This window comes from Polyodon spathula, chromosome 14 (assembly GCF_017654505.1).
Source record: "Polyodon spathula isolate WHYD16114869_AA chromosome 14, ASM1765450v1, whole genome shotgun sequence".
In the NCBI taxonomy this organism is placed as follows: Eukaryota; Metazoa; Chordata; class Actinopteri; order Acipenseriformes; family Polyodontidae; genus Polyodon; species Polyodon spathula.
Genome location: NC_054547.1, coordinates 22,142,795 through 22,166,401, shown reverse-complemented (window position 1 = coordinate 22,166,401; position 23,607 = coordinate 22,142,795). Strand labels below are relative to the sequence as shown.

Genomic DNA, 23,607 nt, shown 5'->3' with positions numbered 1-23,607 from the left:
TACACACAATAACACTGCTGTACTCAGTAGGTATTCAATGAATGTGTACTCACTTTATTGAAACCAATTTTCACTACAGAGAAAAATATACCTGCACAAAGCAGTCACCATTTGATTACAAATAATGCAGTGTTTCCTGCATCATTGCATAATCCATGCTTCATACATGCCTAATCATGTGAGATCTGACCAAATTCAAAATTCAAATTTATTGGCTTTACACGTCATTGCACTTGATCAAGTATCGTATTATATGTAGTCAGTTTGCCCCGAAGTCAGTAGACAGTAGTCCGTTTGCCCTGAAATGATTATTTTAAGATGATTGCTTGATTCTTACAAGCCGATTATTTTACATTGGTTAGTATAAGAATGATTTTGCCCTAGTGGTTTTGATCACTCTATGCCGATGACTCTTACATCATCAAAACCACCATTTCACTTTCACCATTTTGTCAATCCACACCTGCTGAATTTGAATGTGTAGATGGTGGTCCTACTGGATGTGCAGCTGGCTTTCACCATGCTCCCTTCAGCAGCCGGTGAAGCAGCTGCTGAGGCTGGCCCAACAGTTGCCCTTCTGAGTCTCAAGCCGCCTGATGCTCCTCCCTCTCTGGTATGGATATGGCAGACCCCTCCCCTTCCAGCTCTTAGGACAATAGCGGCTCCTCCCCCTTGGCTCTGGAGATTGCGGCAGCTCCTCCCCCTTCATTCAGGTCCATTTTCCCAACTGCAGTCTCATCACATGTGACAGGATAGCATCATGACCAAGGTTGTTAGTCGACAGGAGGGAGACAGAGGTAGAGAGCTACAGTTAAAACGATTATGTACATGTTTATTAACAGCACTACACATACTTCAAAATAAACAACTGTGTGATTCCGGCTGGTCAGTGGCCTTCACTGAATCAATCCGTACTCAGAATCAGATACTTGCCTCTGCAATGACTGAAGAAGACCACAAGAGGGAAACTGGATAACTACCTCTTGCATCATCCATCAGCCACCTAGAGGGGCCCCACGCACCTAAGCTACAGTTCTCTGACTGTCCAACAGAGGACACTTACCTACCTCGCAACCAGTACCCTCTAGTGGAGAACCTCACCAAAACCTGGAAAACCGTCACTAAACAGTGACCAAACCAATTGTGGAGTGACACTTACCAGTTCAGGGCTCAAAAGAGGAATGGGTGAAATTTGCAGTTTCAAGAATCAACCTGGGACTGCGTATTACTGAAATAACATTAAAACATTAAGATTATTATCTTTAAGAACTGACAGTGGTGTGTTGAGTAAAAGACTGTGTACTAAGCACAGGCCCATTTAAAAGGATCCTTCATGAATAAATGAATCTCACCTCTCCAAGCTCTGGTTTCCAATCTGCTTCCTCTCCTAACCACCTGCACCACTCGGTTACCTACCAACCGTGAACACGATTTTATATATATATATATATATATATATATATATATATATATATATATATAGTATAGTACCACACATTGTGCCAATCTGTGATGGCCATACTGTAAAAGAAAGACAAACAATTAGGAATACATAAAAACTATTTTGAATATGCAAAAGACATATCAAACAATGAATAATGTAAACAATGCACTTGACAGCTCCTTATACAACTGGTTCTCCTCTAGTGGTTCCATCCCCTTGTGGTCCTCAAAGAAAAGGGTGTTAATATCCTCGAGATCAAAGGGCTTTCTGGTGGTCTTCAGGGATCCGTCAGTTTTTTGTAGCTTCTTCCAGCCTTCTTTCAAACCTGCAAATTACACACCCATACACAAAACAATTCAACAATCAATCAACCAATTTATTTGTATATAGAGCAATGCCATGCCAAAGCACTTTACAGTGAAATACAAAATTGTACAAATACAAAATACAAATTACAAATGTCATAACAAAAACTAAAATCAGGATTACAAAATTACAAAAAATACAAATTACAATGTCATAAACAAAAGAAAAACAGGATTACAAAATTACAAAAACTACTTACCAAAAATGAGGACATTTGTTAAATATTGAATCTAAATGTGTATTTAATTATAATTTCAGTGTCAATTAACTTCAAAAAGAGCCGTAGATTAGGCTCTATTCTGTTTTGGCTGCTTACAGTTCAAGAACTTTGAGTTGTGTGACTCAATAAAAATTTTAAACTATGCGCTGGTAGACGAGTTTCCTGTGCGTCGAGTTTTCCTCACTTTGTTGATGTGTGTCATGGAAATTTGCATGTAGGGATACCGTTTTTTTTTTTTCCTAGTACCAAGCCCAAGGCTCAGAAACACGGACTTGCCAAAAGGTTAAATGATTGGGATACACCAGTGCAGGTAGAGGGGCTTCGTTGTAGCTGAAAATGGTACTTTTACAGGCGTACTGTATTCTGAAAACTGCATATTGAATTAACAGTAACATTTGCGAAAACTAAGAGGCCAATTTTTATTGGTATTGCTAACAAGCTAATTTTGTACTGCTTCACTTTCTATAGCTTTGCTCCAGAATACTATTTTAATTCTGAGTACTGCCTTACTCCACTGGCGCCTTTGCACCTGAGCATTTCATTCATTATCTTAGTGCACCTGTTGCATGAGTCCAATTTTCAATCTGAAAAGAAGAGCAAAAGAGTTAATTTAGCTCCACTATTTTACACATGTTAACCTTCGGTCCGGTGGGTGGAGCTAGGCCCCCAGCACCCTATCATCATCTTCCATCAATTAAATCTACTCTATTTAAATGCAGTGGTAGTCCTGATAGTAAAATACTGTACTGTAATGTCATTTTAATTCAAAGGTCATTACACGTAACACGACACGGCAGTTAAACTAGACATCTTCACGAGATGATAACTTCTCAAGTATACTGTAGTAAAATAGGATTCTGCAGCCTAGAGTAAACATAATCATGATCATATAACATGCTGTTTACCCACAAGGACTTGTTTTGATTGTTTTGATGTATTGTCCTCAGTGATTGAGCACCACTGACATTTGTATACTGTATTTAAACTGCTGACACATGGAGGTGCTTTTGCTAATTGTAACGTGACATGGCCGAGGGCAGTGTAAATGATCAGGCTGGAGTCTTGATTTACAGTTTTAAAATGGTGTGTTTTATTTTTCTTACACTGTGGTGGGGAAACAACTGCTAATAAAACAAACAAACAAAATAAATCTAGCTTTCAGTTGGAGCACTAACTAAACAATACTTTGTGTGGTCCCTGTGCGTACATGTGGGAACTCATGACATCTAATGGTCAACCCATTACACTGCAGGGAACAAAGCTATTCTCAAACTAGCATACTGATTCTGCAGCATTTCACCACAGTAATTATATCGGTCCGCTTTTAAGAATTAACCGCTTATAAGAATCAAATCATCCGGGACAGATGTGAGTCTTATAAATGGAGTGCACTGCATATTCATGCACTACCTTCCTTCAATACTTAAACAGGGCATTCAAATGAAGTGAATGATAAACTTACAATGTGCAAAAATAGCAATTGTACATAGAATACCTGACCCTCGCACAGGTTCATATCTACATCATAGTGTGTGAGTGTAAGGCTCAGATGGGGCTCTATTACTCTAACACAGGAAACAACCTGAAGTGTTGCAGGAAAAAGTCACCTGAATCAAAGGGTAAGCAAAAGGATCACAAGCACAGCAACAAGGAGCTTGTGAGAACGCTATTGAGAATACAGAAATGGTTTTGAAGCATTCACTTTTGTTGCGTAGCAGATGCAAAAAAACCTTCAAGGGCAATATTAAATTGGTATGGAATGATTGATTAAGCAAACTACCCCAGATGAGATTCATTTTTTACAGTTCTGGAACATGGTCACGACATGGATTTCAAAGACCCTGGCTGGGGAACAGCCCTAAACCTCCACAGTCAAAAGGCACTCAAATGTACCATAAACAGAAAATGCCATTTGGTTGGTATACTGCTTCCCTCCCTGGGGCTTCTGCTAAGCTTATCAAGCCTCCTTACCTTTCAAAGGCTCTTTTCAAATTCAATTTCAACCACTGGTCCCCCTTGTTGCAGCGAATAACACAATTTATTAAAACTGACTTGTGTAATGCTCTTGGAGCTGTTTTATAAACTGATCATGGATCTGTAAAAAGCACTCCAAATCTGTCTCGAAACATGTGCTTTTGTATATACAGGCACACTGTGTTTTTCTTTTAAAATAACTGATTCAGAGCTAAAAGCAATACAAATCATTGTGTTTTATTTATAACAAGAACAGCGGTCCTTTTTAAAGTTCTATGTCATCTTTGTAGTTCAGCTTTAAAATAAAACTTGTATTTTGTGTATTTGTTTATTCTTCTGTATTAGTTGAGCGGGAGTCCAGCACATAGATGACACTAATTAATGAAGATTCATGGGAAATACAAATCACCGAGCAGTGGTAACCCCATCAGTCAGGCACAGACAGAGAGAACAGTCAAAATTGTTTTCAACTGTCTACTTTATTACTATTTTATCTCAGACCTACACCTTACTGGTTATGATATATAAGAGTTTATACAACAAGCGTTGAGCTATTTAGCATTTCATATGTTTTCGTATTCAGTGGTCCTGAATATTTTTCATCCTAAAGGCTGACAATGTGTTGTTTGGATTTCCTTTTGTAATCTATCTTGCATTTATTGAAATCCATCAAAAGAATGACTGTGTGAATCACACTGTTCTAAATTACGGCAAGTTGGTAGGTAGATGTAGATCTTGATCAAAGGAAAGTAATTCTCCAATGTAAGCTGTTAAATATTGACTTAACCCTTTGCAGTCCTATGTCAGACCAGGTCGAACATTACAATTTTCCCTTTCCAGTCCGAAAAGGGCGTATCTGAGCAATACATATAGCCCCTGTACCACAGATAACACAGACACAAACAAAGAAGATAGCTGCTTCCGCATCCAGCACTCAAAGAATATCACAGACATTTACAGAACTTTTTGAGATGGTAAAGTAATAAAATAATGACTTGGGTCTCATTATTGAGGAGTTTTGTGATAAAACGAGTGATCAGGAGAGGATTTATCGGGATGCATGACTATGAAAAGGTAAGTGATAAATACAGCAAACAAGGGGTGGGGCTTGGCTGGAGATGCAATACTGAGTGTCCTGTTGATATATCTGTTTTAATGTGAAAAAAAAAACAACTTTTAAACAGTGTGTGTGAAAATAAATTGGACCTGATGTGCCTGACAGGCGCTGAATAAATGGACCGCTAAGGGTTAAACACATGACATTGTATTTTCGTAAAAACAGTTTAAAGATGCATGACCTTTAAATAGCCCCTTTGAGCAAATATAACCTTTTTTTGGTCTCTTTTATCATTTTATGTGCCAAGATGAATAGTTTGACTTCTTCATTGGGATGCTCTATATGTATACCAAATGCATGTGGTGGCCAAAAAACCTATCCATATATTTTATTTTTTCAAAATGCCTCCATATCAATTTCTTATTAGTATGTAAAAAAATATTATTATTATTCTATTATTGTGTTCAGTTCTGGTCACCTCACTACAAAAAGGATATTGCTGCTCTGGAAGGAGTGCAAAGAAGAGCGACCAGAATTATCATGGGTTTAAAAGGCGTGTCATCTGCATACAGGCTGAAATAATTGAATCTATAAAGTCTTGAACAAAGAAGACTGCACGGCGATCTGATTCAAGAATTCAAAATTCTAAAAACTATTGACAGTATCTACCCAATGGACTTTTTCAACCTGAAAAAAGAAACAAGGACCAGAGGTCACAAATGGAGATTAGATAAAGGGGCATTCAGAACAGAAAATAGGCACACATTTTTATTATTATTATTTATTTTATTTTATTTTACACAGAGAATTGTAGGAGTCTGGAACCACTAATGTTGTTGAAGCTGGCACCCTGGGATCCTTCAAGAAGCTGTTTGATGAGATGCTGGGATAAATAAGTTACTAACAACCAAATGAGCAAGATGGGCCGAATGACCTTGTCTGGTTTGTAACGTTTCTTATGTTCTTATGTTCCTCTTGATACTGGTTGGTGAGAGTAATGCTATTTGTGGTCCCCAATGGTAAAAAAAAAAATGTAAATTTCTAAGAAGGACAGCCGGTAACACTTTAGTATCTGTTATAAGTGGTTATAAACAATCTATAAACACGTTAGTAGCTGTGCTATTATGTAGTATGATTAGAAATAATATGACTGTTATAATACACTTCTGTTATTTGCTATAACACTTTGACAGGATGGTGAGTGGTGTAATAACAAGGGAAAATCCAGACAAATGTTCTCTCCAAAACAGTCTGTGTTTTATTTTCAGAACACAAAATAATAAAACACTCCTCTATTAGCAGTGGTATCGGGGGGAACATGACAGGTTTTTATAGTCTTGACAAATAAACAAAAACACTGCTAAACCACAATCCTCCGTGCACAAAACTGTGCTTCTTGTCTCTGGGATCGCAGTGCTTGTGCTGTGCTGTGCTGTAAGGGATGTTCTCCAGGTGTAGTGATGGCTCTGTGGCTGCAGCTCCCGACTCCTCCTCTATAAAACACAAACACAAAACAATAACAGAACACACACTCCGGCTGAATTTCATCATCAGTGTAAGGGGCCGTACTGACGTAACTGCTTCCCCTTTGTACCCAAAAACTCCTCCCTGCAACCAACCCGCCGCCATGGTTTCTCCAATAGAGGGCCACCCTGCAGCTGATTTGCAATGGAGTCCTTCCAGGTACATGCAACTATGCGTTCCCCCTAATATGGTCACCTTCTGGTTTCCACTTACCATCAAGGCAGTTTAAATTCTTTTTCTCTTTGTCACACATCTCACCCCTCAAAGTGAAGCCGATGGAATACTCCGCCAACTTCCCCAGTTGTCATGCATATTTACGTTGTATATCTAGGGTTTATGTTACAACTGTGTCCTCGCCAATTACCATTAAAGAAAATACCCACTATAGCTTATAATGTAATTATTAACCATAATAAACACAATACCTCAATAAGAACTAACGATTCTGGTTTAATTATCCCTAGATTCATGATGAAAAGAGATTAATAATTAATATTATGTATGCTTAAGTAATTCAGATCAATCATAAATTTGTATTTGTTATAAGACAAAAAGAAAGGTAACACTCCAAATTATTATTACATGTATTCATATTCTCAAAGGAATAAAAATAAAGGTTAGGCTTAACATATGTATAAAGAGAAACAAATTAAAACATTCAAGGAAAAGTAATGCATTGTTAAATGTTCATAATAAATCCTTGATGTGCTCTTTGGTCATAGAGTTCTGCATTAGGGAAGCAGTCTTAATATTTCATCACGCATCACGCTCCAGCTTCCATATGGCTAAGTACGCATGTGACGATATCAATATCAAGGCTTCAGTTCAGTTACTTGTAAACACACAATATAAGTTTGATATATATTCTGTTGGTGCAATGTTTAAAACAAAGTCTTCTTAACACAGCAGTCTTTTCTGTAGAAGTTAGCTGTGCAGTACAGTGCAGTATCTCTGTGAAGTCTGTACTGTAGGCAAAAGCTTTTATCATTCCAGAGGTAGCCCATTTTCTCAGGGACAGCTTTGAAGATTACATCATTGCATCTGCATTGAAGAACTTCAGAGTTTGATGAGTTGAGAGTGATGAGCGAATCCAACGAGAACCAGAGAGAGTCCAGCATCCAGAGTGAAGAGCAGAGTGTGAAAATCCTTGTTTTGAGTTTAAACAACATAATCTATAGGCATTCCCTTGTACTGTAAACAAATCCTTGTCAGTCCTTCCATTGGTTCACAGTATTTGATAGACAGTTGCGTTTCACACAAAAAGGGTGTTAGAAATGGAATGTATTATTTTGTTATCAAAGGATTTTACATTTATCATTTTAACCTCCTATTCAATATAATTTTAGTAACATTCATTGGAGAAGCATACAAATTTTAGTTTCATTATCTATACAAAATTACGATTACAAGCATATAAAACACATCATAATACAATCAAAGGATAATATTTAAAAATAGTTATTAGTTTATAATATGAATTTAAAACACAATAAACACTTCAGATTTATTGGGAAACTTACTTAAAGTAACTATTAAACATGTGTCCACAAGTTATGTAATTAAAAATGATTCTTAAAGCATTTTAACTAACTTTTAACACAATAATGATATAATTGCATTGTCACTTGGCAAGGTTTATGACACCATAGGAGACAATAAGATAGCATTTTTGAGGTGAGCTTCAAAGAGTTAACACAGTTTGTGTTATGTGCCTGTGGTCAGGTGCAGTGAATGAAGCAGGTCCACACAATCTTTCTCCCAAAACAGTGCTTGTTTTAATGATAACAATAACAAAAATAATAACAAAACACCACAAATAAGTCCACCCCTTTACCAGCAATGGTATTGGGGGGGTACCCAGCCGCTCTTCTTAGTTAAATAAAAAGTAAACAAAAACGGGACTTTGTCCGTCTCCACATTCTCCGTGCATGCAGTGCTCTTGATGCTGAGAAGCATGGTGCGGTGCTGTGCTGTGCTGTGCTGTGCTGTGCTGTGCAGTGCAGTGCAGGGACGTGCTCTGTGTTTTAACGGTCTGCGGCTCGCTCCTCCTCTGCAACACAAAACACACGTAATCCAAAAAAACAAAGCAATACAGGCTCCGGCCATTTATTTTCATTATCAGCGTAAGCGTAGGTTTTGACGTAGCTGCTCCTCTTTGTACCCAGCAAACTCCTCCCCGCAGTCACCGCGTTGCCATGGTTTCCCTAATAGAGGGCTGCCCCGCAGCTGACTGCAATGGAATCGTCCTTGCAGCTACGCGCCCCTCCTAATATGGTCACCTTCCGGTTTCCACCTACAACAGAGGTGGCAGCTCTAGGAGGCAGCTTACCTTCCCCCTTACACAGCGCCCTTTCTAATCGGGAGGGAGATTTACAGCATCGATCCTTTCTCTCTCTATCACAGTGCCTTATCCCAGGAAATAATAAATAATAATAGCGAAGAGTGGCCCATTTGATGACCAAACACTCCTTTTCAATGATGGAGTAGTTAATCTCCTGTGGAGCCAATTTTTTGATCAGGTGTTCTACCCCATCAACTTGCTGGGACAGGACCGCCCCCAGACCAATCTGGGAGGCATCGGTCTGGAGGATGAACTCCTTACTGAAATCTGGTGAAGTGCTGGGGCCTGGCATAGTAATGAATCCAAGATATTAGGTTTCTTGTTTACCAAATGCACACTTGCCCAGATTAGCTGTCAGCCCTGCCTGCCTTAGAGATTGTAGGATGGCTGAAAGTCTAATAATATGCTCTCTCCAGGTAGAGCTAAAAATCACGATGTCATCAATGTTTACTGCGGCATACTGCTGATATAGCCAGGACCTGGTCCATTATTCTCTGAAAGGTGGTGGGGGCTCTATGCAACCCAAAGGGCATTGTCTGGAAATGGAACAAGCCATCTGGGGTAGTTTTCTTGCGAACTCTGGGTCAGTGGAATTTGCCAGTTTCCCTTCATCAGATCCAAAGTCGAAATTAACCACGCTCCTCCAAGTCGGTTGAGGAGCTCATCTACCCGAAGCATGGGATATGCATCAAACTTGGAGATGGCATTAACCTTTCTGAAATCCATGCAGAATCGAGTGGAGCTGTCCTTCTTAGTCACCATCACTATCGGGCTGCTTCACGTGCCCCGGGAAGGCTCAATGACTCCAAGTTCCCCCACCTGGTCCAGTAGTGAAAGGTGTGCGTGGTTGAAGGGGCCCCCGGCCTTGGGCCCGCCATCCTGTGTCTGATGAATGGAGGTGTCGGTGTTGGGGTGGGCAGCAGTGTGGGCATGGAATTCTCGTACCCTTTGGCCAATCTCACCGCTGCATCCAGCGTGGTGGACCGGTGTCTGCTGACCCAATTACCCGTCTCTGGCCCCAGCAATCGTACAAATTGTTCAACAGTGACAATCTCGGCCACTTCTTCAGCTGTACGTTTGCCAGTGAAGAGCCACCGGATCATCTGTCCACTAACTGCTGGGCCATTATTCAGGGTCGGACTCCTTCGGGGCATTGGTACTCCCGGAACCTGTGGTGGTGCCTCTCGTCGTGGATGTCCAGTCGCTGGAGTATGGCTTTTTTACCAAATCGTAATCCATGACTTGTTCATGGGTTAAAGTGTGGTAGGCTGCCTGGGCTTCTCCGATCAGATTGGGTCCCAGCTGTGTAGCCCACCACTCCCGAGGCCATAGGGCTGTTGTCTTCTGTCTTTCAAAGGATGTTAAATAAACCTTGGGATCATCCTCCAGTGACATTTTTACCACTCTGGGTTTTGGAGGAGTCACTGTTGATTCAGCCACCAGTTCCCTTCTCTGGTTGGCCACGAGGAACATGGCATTCATCCTCTCCATCACCAGTCTCTTGCCTCCATGCCTGAGCCTCCATATAGATTTGAGTGCTGCTGGGTCCATTGTGAAATCCCTCTTCTGACTCCAAGTTTGACAGGCTGGTGAGTGGTGTAATAAACAAGGGAAGGAGCAATGATATCGGGGGGAACACAACAGGTTTTTATAGTCTTCACAAATAAACAAAAACACACAATTCTCTGTGCACAAAATTGTGCTCCTTGTCTCCGGGATCACAGTGAGTGCTGCTGCTGTGTTGTGCTGTGCTGTAAGGGACATGCTCTGGGTGTAGTGCTGGCTCCATGGCTGCAGCTTCTGACTCTTATTCCTCTATAAAACACAAACACAAACAATAACAGAACACACGCTCCGGCATCACGGGCCGTACTAACATAGCTGCTTCCCCTTTGTACCCAAAAACTCCTCCATGCAACCAACCCATCACCATGGTTTCTCCAATAGAGGACCGCCCTGCAGATGATTTGCAATGGAGTCTTTCCAGGTCCGTGCAACTACATGCTCCCCCAATATAGTCACCTTCCAGTGTATGCTTACCGTCGAGGCAGACCATCTAGGAGGAAGCATACCACCAACCTTACCCAGCGCCCTTTCTGGTCAGGAGGGAGATTTACAGTTCAAATTATTTCTCTCTCTGTCACAAACTCATTATAAAAAGGTTATAATATAGATTATAACAGGATTTCTAATGTAATATATAATATGGCATTTGCCCATTATTCAGCGCTTGTCAGGCGCGTCAGGTCCAATTTATTTTCACACACACTGTTTATTTTACAGGCGCTGTTTAAAATCTAAAACAGGGTTAAAAAAACACTGCAAAAGGACACTCAGTACTGCATCTCCAGCCAAGCCCCACCCCTTGTTCACTGTATTTTTCACTTACTTCTTCATAGTCATGCATACTGATAAATCCTCTCCTGATCACATGTTTTATCATCAAACCCCACTATAATGTGATCCAAGTCATTATTTTATTAATATAACAGCTCAAAAAGCTCTGCAAATGTCTGTGATATTCTTTGAGTGTTGGATGCGGAAGCAGCTATCTTCTTTGTTTGTGTCCGTGTTATCTCTGTGGTGCAGGGATCTTTCCCCTTTTTTATTGGCTTCTCTCGCCTCCTAATGGTCTCTCGGTCACTGAAAGGTTTTCTCAGCTTTTACTGGAGAAAAAACGACTAGAGAGCTGATTGATGTCTTTTTGATGTCTCCAACATTGAATTGGAAAAAGAAAATTGTAATGTCGTACCTGGTCTGACATAGAACCGCAAAGGCTTAATAACAATATCTTGTGAAAATGTCAAGGTCAATTTATAAAGCAATTTATAAAGTATCTTATAAGACATGTTAATTACATATATTATATGTATCCTATTATGTAGGCTACTGTATGTTTTATAAGATTACTTTATTACAACTAAATCTATATTATTTTGTGTCTGTTGATGTAAATTAAGCATTGCTATTAAAAATAATTTTGTTTATCAGAACATAATCTTAGAATGGCAATAACCCATTTTAATAACCCTTAGAACATATGCCATGGCACGAAACATGTTTTACTTTATTATACAACACAACACTTCCCACAGCTATTATTTTAAGTTATTTTCCAATTAACCATCCAGCCCTGTTAATATCACTTAACTTCTTAATCACACATTTACAGATTCTTCAAAATGTACCTTATGTTGTGATCTTAAACGTTAATGAATACCCTTAAAGCAGTTTGTTTAACCTTCACCACACTGGTGACACCCACCCTCTCTGTTGTCATTAATAACCTCTTTGGTGAAATATTTTCCTATTAGCCTTTAATTACAAAGTCATTCATTTATAAGACAGTAATAGAATATTTTGTAACCCCTATGAAAATTTCATAGGGTTTGCAAAATATAGGAGTCCCTAATCTATAACATAACTATAAATGTATATAATGTATATAAGAAATGCTGTCAAGTTCCCTATTAATGAACTGTTTACTCTATTAACAATTTATAAGTTATTAATAAAATATTTTGCAACTCCTAAACTAAAGTGATGCACAATTATAATATATTACATAATTATAAATGTATATAAAGTATACTTTATAACTTATTAATAAACCATTTTCAGCCCCAAATCTGGTCATGTATACCTTCATAATTATGGTAATGGCAAAACAATCTTAAGTGTAACATGTTTTACAATGAAGTGTTTGCTTTTGATGCTTTCACCCAAAGTGTTTATAGAATTAAATATTGAAATTATTGTTTATGTAAACTTTCAGTGTTTTTTTTTTTTTTACCAAATATAAATGACATCTAGAAGGTACCGGGTAACAAAAGAAGAATCGAACTGACAGCTGTACATAATTAAAAATTCTGTTGGACACCGGTTTTTTTTTTTTAATTATTATTATTATTATTATTATTATTATTATTATTAGTATTAGTAGTATTATTATAAAACGGTAGTACAAACATCAGCTGGAAAATGAGTACTAATGTCAAGACTTTGAAACCTGAACAGCAAAATATGCTGTACTTCCAACTTGAAAAAGCACTCCCTTATACAGTGCCTATAGAAAGTCTACACCCCCTTGAACTTTTTTCACATTTTGTTGTGTCAGTGCCTCAGTTTCATGCATTTAAATGAGGATTTTTTTTCTACTTATCTACACATCATACTCCACACTTGTAAGGGGAAAAAAGTTTTATTGAGAAAAAAAAAAAATATATATATATATATATATATATATATATATATATATATATACTATATAATATTATCCTTATACAAAACTGTACAAAATGTGACTTTTGGGTCGTTGTCATTACGAAAGGTGAACTTCCGTACAGAGGGCAGAGGGCAGCAGGTTTTCCTCAAGGATTTCTCTGTACTTTGCTCCATTCATTTTCCCTTCTATCCTGACAAGTGCCCCATCCCATAACATGATGCTGCCACCCACATCCCATACCATGATGGTATTCATTTGGTGATGTGTTGTGTTGGGTTTGTGCCAAACATAACGCTTTGCATTTAGGCCAAAAAATTCAATTTTAGTTTTGTCAGACCACAAAACATTTTGCCACATGGCTACAGAATCTCCTGAGTGTTTTTTTGCATACTTCAAACGGGATTCAAGTTGGGCTTTCTTGAGTAATGGCTTTCTTCTTGCCACCCTACCATACAGGCCAGATTTATGGAGTGCTTGGGATATTGTTGTCATGTGCACACTTTGACCAGTCTTGGCCAAACCCTGTAGCTCTTGCAAAGTTGACATTGGCCTCTTGGTATCCTCTTTGATCAGTCTCCTTCTTGCTCGGTTATCCAGTTTGGGAGGATGGCCTGATCTAGGCAGGGTCTTTATAGTGTCATACACCTTCCACTTCTTGATAATCGTCTTGACCATGCTCCAAGGGATATTCAAGGCTTTTTATATTTTTTTATACCCATCCCCTGATCTGTGCCTTTCAATAACTTTGTCCCGGAGTTATTTTGAAAGTGCCTTGGTGATCCCGGTTGAGTCTTTGCTTTGAAATGCACTACCCACCAGAGAAGGGCTGCTGAATTGACTTTGACGACTTTTTAAATAGAACTTTAGTACTCAAGTTTGTTAATTGTCCTACAACTGCTGGGGTGAATTGAACCACACACTAAAACGGTGTGATTTTGAATGCAAGGGGATTGGTTATCCAACCTGAGCTAATTTAGGATTGCTATTACAAGGGGGGTGGACACTTATCCAACCAAGCTATAATTCATATATTTTAATCTATATATATATAATCATACAAAATTCCTGTTTTTCTAAAAAGTGAAACCTTCAACAAGCCGCCCCATCTGGTTCAAGTACTGTTTATTCTAGTTAACAATATATAAGATATATAATATATATAGCTCTCTACCCCTTAAATATATGAGATAAATATACATGTATATATAGATAAATTCTATCATGTTATACACTCGTGGACAACAAGGTCAACGGATAATGGCATGTATAAGATGTATCATTGTTAAGATCCCTATTAATGTACTGTTTTTTCTTTTATACAAATATGAAACTAGTATGTACAGTTTCCCGATAAAGTACTTTTTAAGTATTATTACACAACTGTAAGACAAACATCCGAATACAAAGGCGTATGGCAAGTCGTTTCCCTAACTTGGTGAGCAAATATCTATTCCTACTTCACAATGTATAATGTATTAATTAGTTAGATATATATTGACAGATAGGTGTAAAATTTTGACCTCTGGCTTGACTCGAAATGACCGTGCTTTTTAAGAAAGCACATTGCAGTTGAAACTTTTTACATGCTGTATAATAAAGTCAATTTTTATGATTCTTATTATTATTATTAGTATTATTATTATTATTATTAACTTTAATACACATTATGTATTTAGTCGACCGGTTCCTACAACAGTCTGAAACTTCCAGACTTATCGCTTTCTACTGCCGGATCGAATGTTGAGAGGAATTTGATACTCCAGAAGTGCTTATATTCTTAGGAGACTACGATACGCTGGACTTCGTACAGGTGGGTTTTGTTACATTCGTCCCGACATGAGAGACGAAGTAAAACTATCCACCTCCACTCTAAGTCAACGGCAACTAGGTATGTTTCCAGATGAAGCAGCAAGACAATTCTCCATACAAAAGACAGCTTACAGCTTAGGTCCCTCAAGCGGTGAGGCTCCCAGGAATTGCTGCACCAGTCTTCTGCAACGGAGGGAGAGCCACACCAGTCCCCTGCGAAAGGAAGAAGAGCCGCACCAGTCCCCTGCAATAGAGGGATACTACCCACTGGTCTGGTCTCGTCTGCCAGGCAACTACCTGCTGCTCTCGCCTCCATCGCCTGGTGGGGAATACCTGATACTCCCACAAACATTGCCAGGAGACTGCCCGCTGCTCCCACCTTCGTCACCAGGAGACTCCCACCTCCATCACTTCCACCACCAGGAGGAGACCAGACTGCCTGCCTCTGCCACCTCCACTGGCAGGAGAAGAGCTGCCTCTTCCTCCACTGCCAGAGGGAGAGCAGCAGGATCTGCCTCTCCCACCCCCACAAGAGGGAGACAGCCTGCAGCTTCCCCCCTCTAACCATAGAGGAAGGCCCAGGATGTCCTCAGCCGCCACTGCGTAGTCTGCTGAGGGGAGCATGGTGGAAAACAGCCCGGCCGCAGTCCCCTCTGAACATGGTCCCGAAGGTCCATAGCTGGCCGTCGCCCTTCCCCATGGAGGTCCCAGTTTATTTAGACGCTCACGGAAAAGTTCGCTACAACGTCTTTTCTAACAAATTCGAAGAAGAAGCCGTAACTGTTCATATTGACAAATTATATCTCATTGTGTATAAGAGGTATTTACAATTTTTTAACACATTTGATGTAAGAAAGTTTCAGAATTTTGGTTTTGGCTTCTGCCTGGTGATCATGCGACACTCTCTTGAATAGAGAGACTCCCTGTACGGAACTTGTACACGTTCCTCTCAATAAAAAATACGTCCCATCCACCTGAGGAATGTTTTGCCAGCAGATGTTGAGACTCGCACCCCCCAAGGATGCCTGCCTCGTTTCACCCAACGATGCCTGTCTCGCCTCGCCCATGGATGCCTGCTTCGCTTCATCCAAGGTTGCCAAGCATTACATAAAAAGCATTACTAGCAGTTTTTAGTGCCTAACAACTTGCTTGATTTTTTGAGGATCTGCTCCGCATAGCCCAGGATTGCCTGCTGCTCCATACTGCCTGGGGCTGCCTGCTGCTCCGCATCGCCTGTGGAGCTGAACGCAGTTGGTACAGGGTACAAGGGAGAAATGGAGCTCCCACTTCCGCCTCTATGAGCAAAAACCTCAGAATGAGTGTGGTCAGTGGTGTACCAAAGGGTCAGTATTAGGTCCCTGCTATTCCTAATCTACATTAATGATTTAGTCCAGTTATTTAGCTTTTCTGTTTGAAAAGTCGCTACACACTCTTAAAAAAGTAAATGGAAGAGGAAGAAGAGGATAACAATTTACCATAGTTTGACAACTTATATCTCATTGTGTATAAGAGGTATTTACAATTTTTTAACACATTTGATGTAAGAAAGTTTCAGACTTCTGTTTTGCTGCTGCAACATGGTGAACATAGCGAAACTCTTGGAGCTATATAGAGACTCACGGTAGTTTCAAATTAGTTTTTCTAACTTGTACGAGTAACTACCGTTCCTCTCAATTAAAAAAATGTCCAATCAGGACATCTGTTGATCATCCACAGATGGACTGTTTGGTGGAATGATTTAATCTGACCTTAAGCAGATGCTGAGACATTTTGTAACACAAGAGCAGAGACATTACGCATCGCTTCTTCCCTACCTTCGTTTTGCAGTGAGAGAGGTGCCTCAGAGCTCAAGAAGGTTCTCCCCCTTCGGGCTCTTGTACGGCCGTCAGCCTCATGGCATCCTCGATCTGTTGAGAGTGGGGTGGGAGGAGCACAAAGGCTTGTCCAAAAATGTAGTGAAGCATGTGCTCCTACTAAGAGATCGGCTGGATTTGGTCGGTCGTTTGGCCCAGGACAACCTCAGATTGGCTCAGCACCAGCAACAGCAGCATTACAATAAAAATGCATTAATTTAAACCTTTCAACCAGGAGACAAGGTAATGCTGCTACTTTCCTCCTCAAAATCAAAATTATGTGCTAAATGGCAGCGGCCATATGAAGTGATTCGGGCTTTAGGAAAGGTGAATTATGAAAGACAGCCTGATCGCCTTAATGAATGTGAAATTTATCATGGAAATTTGTTAAAGCCCTGGAGAGCAAGGGGGGCCTTATTAATAGCCCCAGGCAATATAGAGGATGATTTAGAGCCCTGTCCACAGGCTCCTAGCACAAAAATAATTTTGATGGGGAAAATTGGTTCCAGATCAGCAACAGGAACTGAGTAAGCTTATTGAGGAGTTCAGCGATATTTTTTCTGACGTGCTTGGCAGGACTAACTTGGTTGAATATGTCTCTCCCTCAGGTGTCACAGTACAAGACAGGTATTGGACATAATCAAACTTGGGGTGTTTGAGCCTTCCAGGAGCGAGTGGTCATAGTGGCCAAGAAAGACAGCACCAATCTCTTCAGTGTAGACTTCCGGAAAGTAAAGGCTATTGCCAAGTTTGATGTGTACCCTATGCCTCGGGTCAACAAACTTTTAGATAAACTGGGAAAGGCGAAGTTTATCTTGACTCTGGACCTGACAAAGGGATACTGGCAGATCCCTTAACCCGCAGTTCTAGATAGAAAACCACATTTTCAACACCAGAAAGGCTATTTCACTTTAAAACCATGCCATTTGGGCTACATGGTGTACCCACTGCCTTTCAGAGACTGATGGACCAGATTCAGACAAGTGTTCCTCTGAGAGGTAAGACATGTAAAAGAAATACAATGCTTCTTGTGTTAATTCTCCCTAAGTAGCGAGAACAAAGTTCCTTGGATGGGCTGGCCTGACAGTTCAAGGAAAGGGCCAGCTAGGAAGGGGGCGAGGTTAGCGAGACTCGCGTCAAAAACAAAAAGTCCCAAGTCCTTCCCTTTGTGGCGTGGCAACCTTCCCACTCGATTGAAACGGGAAACACGATTTCCTTGTGTGAACCGTGACGGATAACTCTCTTCCTGTCGCCTGATGCTGGTTCCTGTGCAGCACGTCCTATTTAGGTGGCAGAGGCAGATTGTGGAGAGAACCCTCATTTAACCACGGTCACCTGTTGTTCCAGGACAATCTCTTAATCCGTTCCTTCACTTTCTTTTGTGTAAATAAACTAAGAAGGACTGTGAGAGACTCCGTTGCATGTAAAAAGTACTGTGAGTGTTATGTTTGTTTGTCTTGTAATTGTCTCGTCTTGTCTTATGCATCACTAGATGGCTAACACAGATCCAGAGCTGTTGCCAAGGAGCAGCACTCAATTGGACAGCACTTCACCATTGTCACAAATATAAACTTGTATCACCCACCACAAGCACTACTGTATGCACCCAGGAGTGGTGACTGTGTTTGTATTATTGTGGGGCGGATATTGTTTAGTATTTGGGACTGTCTTTTCCCATGTTATTTACCCCGTGCAGTGCAAATTAGTATGTATTGCCGGGGAATTATTGTTTGGTCTCCAGACCTGAAAAATACTTTTAAAACATTTCAAACCGGATTACAATTATCTGTCTGCTCTTTCATGCACTGCATCACTCCTGCGCCTGTTTCCACTCAGCCACTTTGTCACAGTGATTAATGATAAATACAATATTTGTAATGTGTAATTCTTTCAAAGGTAATCGGCTAGTTTACAGTTTACATATTTGCTGCACATTGACAATGGATATTTAGACTGTTTGTATCCATTCCCTCCATTTCAAATGTATTAAACAATGTTACTAGCAGTTTCTTTGCCATCATATTTAGTTTTCCCCCTGATATGGTATTAATAAGGCTGTTAGCATTTAGAATGTATATGTTAAAACAAAACACACTGCAGAAATAGTATAGTACCTTCTAATGGGGCACAGTCAATAACATTATTTTATAAGAATTATGTTTGTTGTAGAACATCATAATTGTTTTTCAGTTAGTTATTTTTTGCACACCAATTCAAGTGAAATAGAAATATTAGCCTCTAATGTTTTTTAATTATAAAAAATATAATTATTTAATTGGCGTTCCATTCTTGTAAACTTCCAAAGGTTTGGAGTCTGCCTGAAACTATTTTTGCATTTACAAATATTTACTTTAGCTGCACTCTGCAGCTAAGATCGTAACTTATACTAAATCTTCTTGTAGTTTTCAGATTTCATTTCACTGAATCCGAATGTGTGATCAGTCTTTTCATAAATATTGTACACTGTATTCTCTATTAGTCAACGAAATAGGACAATATACACCAAAATTAATTTTGCCTGGATAAAGAATTGAAATGATTGGATAGACAACAAGATTATAGCGCCTGAGAGAATCACCCCAAGGCACTGTGCAATATACAATAGCATGGGTGCAATCCAAAAGATAAAACAATAAAAAAAAAGAATCAGATTAAAACAACATAAATATAATGATGCAAAACAACTGACTGAAAAATGTAAAGGCATCAGGGAAAAAATGCAGATCTGGGATTCAAAACAGTATGAGAAAACAGATATAAAATTATTTTGCTTCGGCGGACAGGAGGATGTATTTCACAGCCGCTCTATGGCAATAAGAGCCCAATATTCAAATAGAAAAAAATGTATAATATTGAGACCATATATATCAGAAATGGTATCATGATTGAGACATTTCACAACGAAAAGAAGAAACAAACTTGTAGAAACAGTTTTTTACTACCAGACTCTGCTTTCTCCTGATGCTTGAGATCACCCACAATGCACTTGCATGCTGCAGCTGCCTCAGTTGATTGATTTTTCCGCTGGGTCCTAGTGGCACTGGAGACCCCTTAACTGAGTATATAAATACATTATTGAGAAATTTAAGTGTTAGTATTGCTGCAATGTGAGGGGGACATTTCCCCCATCATTGAAAAAATGCAAGGTATGCCCCCCGTGTCCCCTGTGTAAATTATGCCTATGATTGTGTGTGTAGCCCTGCTGCAAATTTGCGCTATTCCTTTAAATAAAAATGTTGTATTTCTTGTAACATAGTTAGAATGCACCAGAATCACATTTACTAGCTTGCTACACCTAAACACAATTCTATTGGACAGGTTTCCCCTCTGAACCAATTAGCCAACAGGTAGTGGAATTTGGGGGTGGGACTTAGCATTTTGATTGGGTTTGTGCAGGAGAGAGAAAGAAGGTTCGAGAGTGTGAGGGGAGACAAACGCAACGTGCGAGAGAGAAAGGAGGTTGGAGAGAGTGCGAAGGAACAGACGCAACGTGAGGGAGTGAAAGAAAAGTTTTATAGTAAAAGAAATATTATCTGAATGATATATTTTTTGTACTTTATTAGCAGAGTATAAGAAGCTAATATATTTCAGTAAACCAAACATTTGCTGTAGACAGTCACCATTTTATGGTATAGTCTTCTTGTTTATTATTAATTTACTTTTCTGCTGGCGTTCTACTGCTGCTGAGACCCAGATAGCACTTGGGGTGACCAGGAGAAAGCCCCGGTACCTCTGGCCACATTGGAAAATAAGATTTTTCATCTGTCATGTTTATTGTGTCCTTCTACGAACTTACCTTGGAAGCAAGAAACGGAACTGTGTTGCTGGTCGTGAGTACCGCTTGCATTCAAAACACCATTTTTTTTTTTTTAAGTATAATTTTGTTGCTTATTTGACATAAATAAGTGAAGGGGCATTTTGTTGTTTTTTTTTATTATTGCCACTATGTACCCGAGCGACGGTTCAGGCCTGCAACGTGATATTTCTGTTATATTAGCGCACGTGTTCAGTACACGCGAGTACACGTGTGTGCATGTGTGTGTGGGCCCACTGTAGTGCAATTGTTTAATTATTTTGTATAGCAACACATATTATTTGAGTAAATATATTATTTGTATTTATTTGAGTACATTGTTTACTTATTTCCATTTGTGTGTGGTGTGTGAGTGGATACTGGGGTTAGTATTAAATAATAATTACTATTAAGGGGTGCATGTGTATTTAGAAACAGTACACATATATCTCTAACAGACAAATTATAATTTAAATAAGTATTGGGAACCCAGGCCTCGTCACTTACTGTGGGTTAGGAGTTGTGTACTCCAGACACTAACAGGAGTGGGAGAGGCGTTACATGTGTAACCGTCTACTTCACTTTATTACTGTTTTACCTCAGACCTACGCCTCACTGTGATTTATGAGAGATGATACAAGAAACATTGAGATATCAGGCATTTAATAACTTTTTAATATTCTGTGGTCCTGAGTGAATAGCTTTTTCCCAACTCTCATTTTAGAATCTGTCTTGCATTTATTCAAATCCAAATTCAAATGACCAGGCAAATGACACTGTTCCGAATTACGCCAAAATCTATGATCTAAGCTGTTAAAGATAAGCTTAAATATACTTTTTTCCATATACAGTACTTCAGAATACTCCACTATGGACAGTGCCATGATTATTTCACGCATGAGAGAGCTGCAGTTAAAGATTATAAATGGGAAAGAGAATGCAAAGTTTTCATGGGAGACTTGAAGACTGAGATAGAGTCTAAATGTATAAACTGTGAATCTACTCCAGAACCTTACAATACTGACCAACAATAACATTTAGGTAATGCATTAGAATTCCAGAAATTTCCAGAAGACTAGTGACTAATTAATTGCAATATTATGAATGAGTGATTAAAGTGATAAATGCAAGAAGCCACTCTGAGGGTGCCGTCTTGTACTGGCATTTGTAGCAGCTACGTTGCCAGTGGATGCATAAAGGGGGAGCAACTCAGTCAAATAGAGGGTGTGACAAAAAGAGAAAGAGTTTAAGCTGTAAATCTCCCTCCTGATCAGAAAGGGCGTCATGTAAGGTGGACGGTATGCTTCCCCCATAGACTAGTGGACTCGACGGTACGCAGAAACAGGAAGTCAGCCACCTTGGCAGAAGCACGGAGATACCATCGAGTTATCCAAGCATTGCTGTCCTTCGTCATTCCTATCCACTTGAGTAGGGCTTGGTCAGTGTTGACACCGAATGAATGTCCCAACAGGTAGTAGCGTAAGGTCTGAATGGCCCATTTAATGGCCAGACATTCTTCTTAATGACGGAGTAGTTACAGAGGAACATTTTTTACTTACAGAGGACGGGGTGTTCTACTACATCAACCTGCTGGGACAACATTGCCCCCAGAACAACATCCGAAGCGTCGGTATGGAGGATGAATTCGTTATCAAAATCTGGTGTGAGAAGAGTAGGGGCTTGGCAGAGACTCTGCTTAATGATATTAAACACACCCTGACATTCTCTTGTCCATTTAATTGAATTTGGTGTACTCACATTAGTGAGGTTTACTAAAAGGTTGATCACTGTGGCATATTCAGAGATAAATCTTTGGTAATTACCAAAAAGCTACCTAATCTGGGACTTTGTTTTCGGGATTGCCACGTCCATTATAGCCTGGAGTTTGGTGGCGACAGGTTTCACCTGCCCATGTCCCAAATACTGAGTCTCTAACTTGGCAAATGCACATTTACCCAGGTTGGCTGTCAGCCTAGCTACCCTCAGAGACTGCAGGGCGGCCATGAGCCTAGCCATGTGCTCTCGCCAGGTGAAGCTGTAAATAACCACATTGTCAATATACGCTGCTGCATAATCATGATGTGGGCATAAGACCTGATCAATTAGTCTCTGAAAGGCAGAGGGTGCATCATGTAGTCCAAACGGCATGTTTATGAAATTAAACAAACCATCATGGGTAGAAAATGCAGTTTTCTTCTGTGAACTATGGATTAAGGGGATCTGCCAGTATCCCTTCGTCAGGTCCAAAGTTGAGATGAACATTGCCATCCCCAGTCTGTCAAGAAGCTTGTTGTCCTGAGGCATGGGGTAGGCATTGAACTTGGCAGTACAGAAACTAATGCAAAAGCGATTGGTGCTGTCCTTTTTGCCGACTATCACAATTGGACTGCAATCACCCCAAGTTTGAGCATCACCCACACCTCTTCGCTAATGCCACTTTGTCAGCTTTCCGGGATCTGGTAAGGTCTCTCTAGAACTGTGATACCCTGGGGGGAGTGATTATAGCATGCTCAACAAGGTTAGTTCTGCTGGGCACATCAGAAAAAAACATTCTTCAACCCTCCAATTAACTGATGCAGATCTCTTTTGTGATCTGGAAGTAACTGTTCCCCATCGGAATGCTACGAGTGCTAGGGGCTTCTATACAGGGTCCAAAATAATCCTCTACCTCGTCTGGGTCTAAAAATAAGGCCTCCCTTGTCTGCCAGGGCTTCAATAAATTGACATGGTAAATTTCCCGCTCATTGCAGTGATCGGGCTGACGAATTTCATAATTCACTTTCCCTATAGCCCGCATCACCTCATATGGCCTCTGCAATTTAGCACACAGTTTGGATTCTGAAGTGGGAAGAAGCAGCAGTTCTTTGTCTCCTGGATGAAAGATCAGAATGCATGCATTTTGATTGTACTGCTGCTGTTGCCGGTGCTGAGCCGATCTTAGATTGTCCTGGGCCAAACAGAGGATACTGCGTGTCCGGGTTGTGGTGATGTATCCATCCCT

The 23,607-nt window shown here is 39.9% G+C and overlaps 1 long non-coding RNA gene across 2 annotated transcripts in view; it reads right to left on the bottom strand.

Annotated features, from left to right (window-relative positions):
- Positions 1-6,038: 6,038 nt before the first annotated feature.
- Positions 6,039-23,607, bottom strand: part of LOC121327338 — a 30,506-nt gene continuing 12,937 nt past the window's right edge. For both annotated transcript variants that reach the window (XR_005951547.1, XR_005951548.1), the window contains exon 3: positions 6,039-6,554. This is a non-coding gene — a long non-coding RNA (uncharacterized LOC121327338). The remainder of the gene's footprint in view (positions 6,555-23,607) is intronic.